Genomic DNA, 10,685 nt, shown 5'->3' with positions numbered 1-10,685 from the left:
AAAACAAAGATGTCCTGGGAACAATCCCAAGTGAAGGAAGATGGGGCAAGCTGAATGTCATACTTTTCTGCAAATGAAAGCACCAAACTTCCCTTGAATTGCAGAGCCCCATCGTTTGTTGGCCAATAAGCCTTAGGGAAAATGAGACATGGAGGTCCTAATCCCGTCAAATAAAGTTTAAGTGCATAGATTCTTGTACTCTTTGTAAAATGTGCATTGCAGAGTGCTGCACATCAGGCTGCAATGATATGGCCCACAGCAATCACAAAGACCCTTCCAAATAAGAGAGGAGAGACAACAGCAAGAGCCAAAACAATAATATAATTTTATTTTCTAGAAAAGATTCTTGAAATGTTGATGACAGGATAACACAGTTGAAATGTTCTTCTCTGGGTTATTACTGTTTCCAGCTCAGGAAAAAAAAATCCTATAGATATATTCCAGGGTGGGTAATGCAATAAAGATTTGCTTGTCAGAAAATTATTTCGGTTATATTGCAGCTTTCCTATATCTAAAAGGTAGAGGAAAGGGGAAAATATTGATTCCTATTTTCAGAGCTTACAGGAGCAATATGTACAGGATCTAATCTTCATATTGGTATTGCTTTTTAGTACATTGCAAATAGATTTTCCTTAACTAAACTCTCTCACTCAGACACCCACTTTTTAAAAAGCAAAACAAAACTTGTTACAAATCTTCCTCCAGGTGAAATTATTTCCACAAACAATGATATTTAATTGTCTGTCAGTTTGCTTGTAAACATCACTACAGAGTCTGCTTGGGAACGGCATGCTTTTAAGAAATATTTGATATATTATTTTTTGACAGCATTATCTGCTAGAAGTCTACAAAAATAGTAAGTCAGAACACTTTAGCAGCTGATTGCCTTACAAAAGCAGCATTTTTATTTTTATTTTTATTTTTATTTTTGCCTGCATTTTCAAGATCAGACACAGGGCTTCCAAAAGGGTAAAAATGTTTGCTAATTCTTACATTTATCCTCTTGACATTTCTCACAGCTCCATTTAAGAGACAAGAGAAGACTGAATTGGATATTAAAAGCATTTGTTACTATTTCCCAAATTTAGCCTATAGGGAGCCAAATGTTTAAGAAATGGTGGCAGATGGGAATTCAGTCATGGTACCATCAGACTTGCCCTTTCTTTGCTGAAGATAGCTACCAAGTTAGTGGGAAAACTTTTCTCAGATGATACTATTAGGCTTTAATTATAACTTTCCTCATACATGTGAGGAATCCATAGCAGTAACAGATTGTCTGAGAAATTAAAAGCACATAAACATCTTGGGGAAAGGCACCGGAAATAAACTGATAGGAGAAACTGTTTCAGTTCAGCAAAGTTCATGATTCTGAAGATAGGTACACGCTACCCAAATCTAGAGTGGAAAGGCCCATGACATCAGTAGCTGGCACTGTGTCCCAGGCAAAAGCAAAAAGCCTGATCAATCAGGAGGGATCATAGTATTGCCTTGCAATCACAGGGTTTGCTTGCTGTGATGACTTGGAAGCTTAGAACAGATTTTGTTAAGCTTGGTAATATAAACCGTGCCAGAGACTCAAGGCTTTTAGATAATTATCATATGATTGTAATGCTATGCGTACTTTCTTGAGAGTAAGTACTATTGAACTCTGTGGAACATTCTTTCACATAAGAATATTTTATGATCAGCTGCAGGATTCTACTCCTATCCTAACTGATTGTAAACCCCAATGAAGATGGACTGGTGAGGGAAAGAATAGAACAACATAGAAGAGAAATGTCCCTTTAATAACTAGTTCAGGGGAGCTTGGATATGAAAATGGACACACACACACACACCCAAAATAGAGAGTGGCTAGCACATATGCAAAAGATTTCCTTAGTACACAGAAGAACACAACTTGGTGAACAAAACAAAAATGACATTTATATATATAAAGACACCCTGTTTGACAGGAAACAGAATGTTGATAACAGTTGGTCCCACACAAGAGGCAGTGGGGAGCAGGGCCTAAGCAAACTAGAAGACATGGCCCTCTTTGTGCATTAATTGTGTGAAGAAGGCTTCACACAAATAACAACAAATTGGGATTTGGGGCTGGCCTTACCTCAAGCCACATCATGCTGTTTTCCCCTCCTCATTGTTGAAAGTCAGGATTCCAGATTGCATGGAAAACCTTCATGTGTAGGCTTCCATGCTGAAGAAGTCTATGCTCAATGTGCAGAATCGCTGTCTGAATTACATTTTCCACTAGTTTTTAGAACATCTGGAGGGCAGAAGGTTCCAAATCCCTTTACCAAATCTGAACAGACAGCCATCTTGTAGGAGTTCACATTTGGCTGGGAAAGAATGTTCTCCCTTTGTCCTGTCTTTTGTGAACAAGGTGGCCTATAAATAAATTTAAATAACAAAGTAGAACTATAAACTGCAATATCAAGGTTGGAACTCAGATGTTAAGTTAAAGCAGATGTTAAGACTGCTAGAACAGGTTGTGGCAGGAACTAAGGCATAGGATGAATTCTGCTTTGGTGGTGCTGGCCAGAAGCAGAACCCAAATGGCACCTCTCATCTGCTAAAGTTGACACTTTAAAGAGTCTTGCTGAAACATTTAAAGGTAAAGGGACCCCTGACCATTAGGTCTATTCGTGACCGACTCTGGGGTTGCGACACTTATCTCGCTTTATTGGCCGAGTGAGCCAGTGTACAGCTTCCAGGTCATGTGGCCAGCATGACTAAGCCGCTTCTGGCGAACCAGAGCAGCGCATGGGAACACTGTTTACCTTCCCACTGGAGCAGTACCTATTTATCTACTTGCACTTTGACGTGCTTTTGACTGCTAGGTTGGCAGGAGCAGGGACCAAGAGACGGGAGCTCACCCCCTCGTAGGGATTCAAACCACCGACCTTCTGATCGGCAAGTCCTAGGCTCTGTGGTTTAATCCACAGCGCCACCCGCGTCCCGCTGAAACATTTATACATTTCTTAATTCTGCAAAATGGGAAGGCTGATGGTGTGGATGTAGGATGTGAGGTAGTGGATGCTAAATACCTGGTCCTTGGGGGTGAAAGGATGTGTCCATTTCGGTTGTCTCAGTTTCTCCTTTTTCCATTCTTAAATTTCATTCTTCATATTTTGTGGGAATTTGCTATCTTGTTTTTTAAAAAATAAAAATTAAATATAAATAAATAAATCATCACCAAAATATAATCAGAATTTTAGTGCAAATTTATCCTCATAAATACATCTAATATGCAGTTTTGACTAATGTACACATTTTTGCAAGCAATTTCCCCTAATATTATCAAGTTTTGGATGCTATTTTTGTTAAAAATCTTCACTTTCATGCACACTTCCCCCTAATATGTGCATTTTTGTAAACACTGTGTGGTTGGAAAACGGCATTGCAAAATTCGGCTAAGTGAAAATTCTGAAGGTTACCTGTATTTCATGTCACACGTTGTTTCAGAAAGCGTGACTACAATAGATTCAGCTTTAGATGATCACTGAACTAAATTTCTCCTCTACCGCGACCAGTCCTTATCTGAAAATATTTTCATTTACCTCCATATGTCCTTTAGTTGCATCTTCTCTCTCTCTGGCAGTGGAGGAACCTTTGCAGCTGCTTTAGACTGATATGGGAAGCCTATGGCCCTCCAGATTTTGGACTCCCAACTCCAAGCAGCCCATGTCAGAATGACTAATAGTCAGGGGAGCTGTGAGCTGTAGTGCAACAACATTTGGAGGGCCTCTAGTTCTTTATCCGTGCTGTAAACATTACAGAATCCCCATATAGATATACCAACCCACTGTGGTCATTGGATGAATTGATTATGACGCGGGTGGCGCTGTGGGTAAAAGCCTCAGCGCCTAGGGCTTGCCGATCGAAAGGTCGGCGGTTCGAATGCCCGCGGCGGGGTGCGCTCCCGCTGCTCGGTCCCAGCGCCTGCCAACCTAGCAGTTCGAAAGCACCCCCGGGTGCAAGTAGATAAATAGGTACCGCTTACCAGCGGGAAGGTAAACGGCGTTCCGTGTGCTGCGCTGGCTCGCCAGATGCAGCTTTGTCACGCTGGCCACGTGACCTGGAAGTGTCTCCGGACAGCGCTGGCCCCCGGCCTATAGATGTGAGATGGGCGCACAAACCCCAGAGTCTGTCAAGACTGGCCCGCTCGGGCAGGGGTACCTTTACCTTTTTACAGATATTCATCTAATGAGCACTTGAAGATGGGCTTTCTCTGTGGTGGCACCCACCTTGAGGAATACTCTCTCTGTGAAATCCAACAGGCACAGCCAGTCCTGATATTTTGTCAGTTAGTCAAGATTCCAAGATTGAGGAATGAAAGGATAAAATTTACAGCCTGTAATGCTTTGAAAGAGAATATGATGAAAATGATGTATAGATGGTATATTACACCAGTGAAATTGGCTAAAATGTATAAGACAAATAATAAATGTTGGAAATGTAAAGAAAAAGAAGGAACATTTTATCATATGTGGTGGGAATGTAAAAAAGTAAAAAAACTTCTGGGAAATGATATATAATGAGATGAAAAAGATGTTGAAATATACATTTTTTAAAAAACCAGAAGCATTTTTACATGGTATTATAGGTCAGGACATTAATAGGCAAGATGTTAAATTGTTTTTATATGCAACAACTGCGGCAAGAGTATTGTTAGCCCAGTAATGGAAACAAGAAGAAATTATGACGAAAGAAGAATGGCAGACAAAATTAATGGACTATGCAGAATTGGACAAAATGACAGAAAGGATTCGAAACCTGCAGGACCAGAGATTTACAGAAGATTGGAAGAAGTATATGAATTATTTGAAGAGCAACTGTAATCAACAAATTACGCTAGTAGGACTACAAGAAGTTTTGTAAGGAGAAATATGTGTTACAAAGTAAAAAAAGATAGAGATATTGGTTATGAATTTGAAATGTAATAGGGAAGATAAGAAATGCATACTGAGAGATTAGATTGGAAAATTTTCAGACAGGATTGATGGAAGTCAAAAATTTGAATAAGATGTAAAAGTATGTTTAATTACTGTTGAAAATGAAAAAAATTATAGATAGATAGATAGATAGATAGATAGATAGATAGATAGATAGATAGATAGATTCAGGAGCTCTTGCTGGGCTTCCAACCAGTTTCTATTGATATGGCAGATGATTTTTAGAAAATTATGTTTTAGTTGACCAATTTAAGTTGTCAAGTTGTGCACCATCCTGCTATCTTTTTGTTTTAAGCGTGGTACATAAATGTTTTCAAAAAATAGACAGAAGTACTGGTGGGAAGATGGTGGGTTACAGGGCAAAGCAGAGTTGGTACTGAGCCGTTCATGAAATAACCAGAAAAAAACCAATTGCTTTTCTGCTCTTCCATGTTTGCCTGCTAAAGCTTTAAAGTAATCTCAGATTTCTGCACAGTGATTGCCTTCTCTCATGATTTGCCCCTCATCTACACAAATCCTCCCAATTTATGTTTTGTTAGCTACAGTTCTGTTCAATGAACTGATGCTAGGTTGTGATACTGGGCTGCATTAATGACCTCGAGGTCCCGCAATCACAAACTTCTTCCTTCCTTATAATTTGGCTGCCTCGGGGATGCTGATGATGGCAAATAAAAATGGTAATGGACATCAGAAAGAACATGATGGAATCTCTAGGCAAGTAGCTGAGTTTTGATAAGATGACACCTTGAATTGATGGCAAAAGATTGTACATCGTGTAATGAGTTTACAGCGTACAGTGCTATCTCTGGCCAAAAATAGCAGCTCTTTCTCTCTTGGATAAACAAAAGCAAATCTGAGTGAAAATGGGCACATGTAAGAGAGAGATGTTCAATTTCTGTTGTCTTTCAGTGCTCACGTACTTTTGTATTATTTCCAGGTGCTGGCTTCCTTCCCCATGCTTTAGCAGTGATTACTTTATTTGTAGTATGAAGTGGTGCCAAAGCAAAAACAAAACAAAAACAGAGAGCAAAGCTCAGCATAAACCCAGGCTGGCAATAGAACAATATACCTCTTGTTCATATAACCCTTTCTTTCACAAGCTCCTGTTATGGCGGAGGATAAATGCAGATGAAATGGAAGAAGGTATAATAGGAATCCTGAAAAGTACAGCAATGGGGCAGGACTTGCTTCAGTCTGCCATTTGCCAATTGCTTTTCAAGTACTAGATCTATCCTCTGTCCTTGAAAAAAACGCATTGTGCCCAACCAAAGCCTTAGTTATGTATGCAGATTATGTCACAACCATGTCAACAACCATAGTTTTGCTAGGTATTTGTTGTTATGAGGTGGGTCTCCCCACAAGTGAGCATTCAGTCATCCAAGCTCCTTCCTAAAGGCTACAGTAGTACCTCGGGTTACAGACGCTTCAGGTTACAGACTCTGCTAACCCAGAAATAGTACCTCGGGTTAAGAACTTTGCTTCAGGATGAGAACAGAAATTGTGCTCCGGTGGTGCAGCGGCAGCAGGAGACCCCATTAGCTAAAGTGGTTCCTCAGGTTAAGAACAGTTTCAGGTTAAGAACAGACCTCCAGAACAAATTAAGTTCTTAACCCGAGTCTTGCATTCAAGAAGCAGACTTGCCTCCTCCATATTGTGACATGCTATGGGCTGGTGTGAGAGACTTCAGGGGTCCCAGGTTTTCTGCTTGCCTTTGGGAATAATGCACAGCAGAGACTATGATATATTTATCATAGACAGTTTATTTGCACAGATATAGAACCTGAACCAAGATGAAGGGATTGCAGTGGTACCTCGAGTTACAAACGCCTCAGGTTACAAACGCTTCAGGTTACAAACTCCACTAACCTGGAAGAGTTACCTCAAGTTGAGAACTTTGCCCCAGGATGAGAACAGATATCATGTGCCGGCGGCGCAGCGGCAGCAAGAGGCCCCATTAACGAAAGCACGGCTCCAGTTAAGAACAGTTTCAGGTAAAGAACGGACCTCCGGAACGAATTAAGTTCGTAACTAGAGGTACCACTGTATTCATATCCTAAGCGGGTCTGGCTGTATCCATTGGGTTCAAACAATAGCAAGAAGCCATGCTCTGTGTCTCTTTTGTTCCAGCATACAGATACATGACTAAGCCATTTTTCACCTTCTCAGACCTATTGCAGTCGTTAAGAGGCGTCAACAGGCTCATCTCAGCTATCTGCCAATCTCCCATTCCCACCACCCTTCTGAGTAATACCCCTCCCCACCTTCTCACTATATAGAAGGATCTGGCAACTTCTGTTTCAGTGTATCTGAAGAAGTGTGCATGCACACGAAAGCTCATACAAAGAACTAACTTAGTTGGTCTTTAAGGTGCTACTGGAAGGAATTTTTTTTTATTTTGTTCCAGCATGTCACTGCTGAGAGAAGGCAAGCAGCCATCATACTGATGTATAGAACAAAGTCTATTCACATAAAACAGAGCAAGGCCATTTTATTTGTATATTTTATTATTTATTTACAGTCATACCTTGGGTTACAGACACTTCAGGTTGCGGGTTTTTTTGGGTTACGGGCCGCCGAAACCCAGAAGTACCGGAAGGGGTTACTTCCGGGTTTTGACGCTCGCACATGTGCAGAAGCACCAAATCGCAACCCGCGCGTGCACAGACACGCCACTGGAAGTTGCGGATGCTGGGGGTTGCATGGTCCCGCACGGATCACATTCGCAACCCGAGCGTCCACTGTATTAATTACATTTCTGTACCACCTTTAACTTCCAAGGAGCACAAGGTGGTGGAGTACATGGTTCTCTTCCTCCCGATCCATCCTCGTGACAACGCTGTGAGGTAGGTTAGGCTATGAGATGGTGAAAGGCCCAAGGTCACGCAGTGAGCTTCATAGCTGAGTGGGGATTTGAACTCCGGTCTTATAGGTCATAGTCCAATATTCTAACCATTATGCTATATTGGCAATTCCCCCTGCTTTATTAATGAATAAAAGTTTATTTAATAATAATAATAATAATAATAATAATAATAATAATAATAATAATAAATTATTTATATCCCGCCCTCCCCAGCCAAGGCCAGGCTCAGGGCAGCTAACAAGCAATATGAAAAACAAGTTGAATGATTACAACTTAAAACAAAATTAAAATACAACATTAAAATATTGAAACATTAAGATATTAAAATGCCTCATTAAAATGCCTCATCGCAGGAGGAGAAGGAAAAGAAAAAAAGAAAGAGAGGGAGGGAAGGAATTAAATTGGCTCCAAGCCAAAGGCCAGGCGGAACAACTCTGTCTTACAGGCCCTGCGGAAAGAAATCAGATCCTGCAGGGCGCTGGTCTCATGAGGCAGAGCGTTCCACCAGGCCGGAGTCAGTGTTGAGAAGGCCCTGGCTCTGGTTGAAGCTAATCTAACTTCCTTAGGGCCCGGGACCACCAGGGTGTTGCTATTTATAGACCTTGAGGCTCTCCGTGGGGCATACCGGGAGATATTTGTGTTAGCCATTGGCCATAGCAACAAAAGAGCATTGCTTTATGCACCAGAGAAGGGGGCAGGTCTGTCTTCCCTTGGTGTACATTGTTTCACCATACTGAACTCCTATTAAAGTCATATGCACATTGCAACAGATGTATGAAGTGTACACACCTAAGCTGATGTTTTCAAGCTAGATAGAAACTAGTTTGAGGGGGAATGGCTCAAGCAGGAGTAATTGTAAACCGCTTTGAGTCTTTAGTATTTTTAACAATCAAGCAATGTATAACCATCATGAAATAAATAAAGAACTGCAGGCTACATGTGGATTGAGGCTAATGCCACATATAAGGTAAAAGGCAAAGGTAAAGGACCCCTGGATGGTTGTTGTTGTTTAGTTGTTTAGTCATGTCCGACTCTCCGTGACCCCATGGACCAGAGCACGCCAGGCACTTCTGTCTTCCACTACCTCCCGCAGTCTGCTCAAACTCATGCTGGTAGCCTCGAGAACACTATCCAACCATCTCGTCCTCTGTCATCCCCTTCTCCTTGTGCCCTCCATCTTTCCCAACATCAGGGTCTTTTCCAGGGAGTCTTCTCTTCTCATGAGGTGGCCAAAGTATTGGAGCCTCAGCTTCACGATCAGTCCTTCCAGTGAGCACTCAGGGCTGATTTCTTTGAGAATGGAGAGGTTTGATCTTCTTGCAGTCCATGGGACTCTCAAGAGTCTCCTCCAGCACCATAATTCAAAATCATCAATTCTTCGGCGATCAGCCTTCTTTATGGTCCAGCTTTCACTTCCATACATCACTACTGGGAAAACCATAGCTTTTACTATACGGACCTTTGTTGGCAAGGTGATGTCTCTACTTTTTAAGATGCTGTCTAAGTTTGTCATTGTTTTTCTCCCAAGAAGCAGGCGTTAAGTCCAGCCAAAGGCAACTATGGGGTGTGGTGCTCATCTCAATTTCAGGCCAAGGGAGCCGGCGTTCATCCACAGACAGCTTTCTGGGTCACGTGGCCAGCATGACTAAACCGCTTCTGGTGCAACAGGACACCGTTACTGTTATGTACTGAAGCTGAAGTTTTCACCCTGGGCCAGCAGGGGGATACTGTAGATAGTTTTCACTCAGGTCCACATATGCAAATAAGGAATGGAAAGTGACGTTCAGTAATTGGATAATTCAGAAAGTTGTTACTGTTGCCTTGTAGTTGAGCTCTATATAAGTAGGTTGGCTGAACCCTTCAGCCCAATTCTTTTCTGGCCTGTGAATAAACAAGAGCTGTCTGAAGAATTGCTGTGTCATGTTCACCCACAACTTAACAGTTACGGAAACCAGAGCACACGGAAATGCTGTTTACCTTCCCACTGCAGTGGTATTTATTCATCTACTTGCACTGCATGCTTTCAAACTGCTAGGTTGGCAGAAGCTGGGACAGAGCAACGGGAGCTCACTCCATTTGAGTGATTTGAACTGCTGACCTTCTGATTGGCAAGCCCAAGAGGCTCAGTGGTTTAGACCACAGCGCCAAGGAGCAGCACAGGGGCTGCTGGAGTAAATGGTAATGTGCACACAGGTGAAGTGTCTGGTTCGGATTGGTCCAAGACCTGCTTCATCTTACGGGCTGCAGAGTTTTCACTGATGAATCAGATGAACTGCCTAAAACATAGGGATAAACTTTAACTATAAAGCTGAAAGTTAAGAGCACACTTTTGGAACCTGCTTTGGTTCTGTTATTGTAAAATGCAATTCAATATAAAAAAATTAAATATGATTTTTCCTTTTTAAAAATGGGTGTTGACCTTGTTTATTAAGCTGTAAGTCTTCTCACATTACCTTCAGTAACTCAACAGTGTTGAGTTGTGGTTGTGGTTTTTATGCCTATTTGAAAAATGCCTTTTGTTAATCAGTTGAAGAAGCAGATGCTTATTCAACTAAAAACATCTCTTATCAACAGGCAAACCTAGGGGATATCTGTGCAAAGCAGGGCTTTTTTTCAGTCGGAGGTCACCTGAACTGAGTTCTGGCACCTTTTAGGTGCGTTCTGGTACCTCTTTGGTGTGTTCTGTGCCAGCGTTCAACAACTTTGGCTGTTCCCCCTAAAAAAAACTCAATAACTTTGGGTAGGGAAAAAAAGCCCTGGTGCACAGTAATATACAGTAAGTATCCAATATGGAACAATTGTTCCTTGAGGATGCCTCTTGCACACAGTCTGTGACCCTATTAAAATATAAACGGAGATGGAGGGTA

At 41.5% G+C, this 10,685-nt stretch overlaps 1 long non-coding RNA gene across 2 annotated transcripts; it reads right to left on the bottom strand.

Moving 5' to 3' along the window:
- Window positions 1-306: 306 nt before the first annotated feature.
- Window positions 307-4,275, bottom strand: LOC309540588. 2 transcript variants are annotated; one of them, XR_014223370.1, is made up of 3 exons: window positions 4,248-4,275; window positions 3,048-3,148; window positions 307-511 (listed from the first exon to the last, which is right to left on the bottom strand). It is a non-coding gene; the product is annotated as an uncharacterized lncRNA (long non-coding RNA). The 2 variants fall into 2 exon arrangements; XR_014223371.1 differs by lacking the exon at window positions 4,248-4,275 and adding an exon at window positions 3,803-3,832.
- Between the last annotated feature and the right edge of the window lie 6,410 nt (window positions 4,276-10,685).

This window comes from Podarcis vaucheri, assembly GCF_965113315.1.
Source record: "Podarcis vaucheri genome assembly, chromosome: 9".
Taxonomy (NCBI): Eukaryota; Metazoa; Chordata; class Lepidosauria; order Squamata; family Lacertidae; genus Podarcis; species Podarcis vaucheri.
This window is presented reverse-complemented; position numbering and strand designations above follow the sequence as displayed.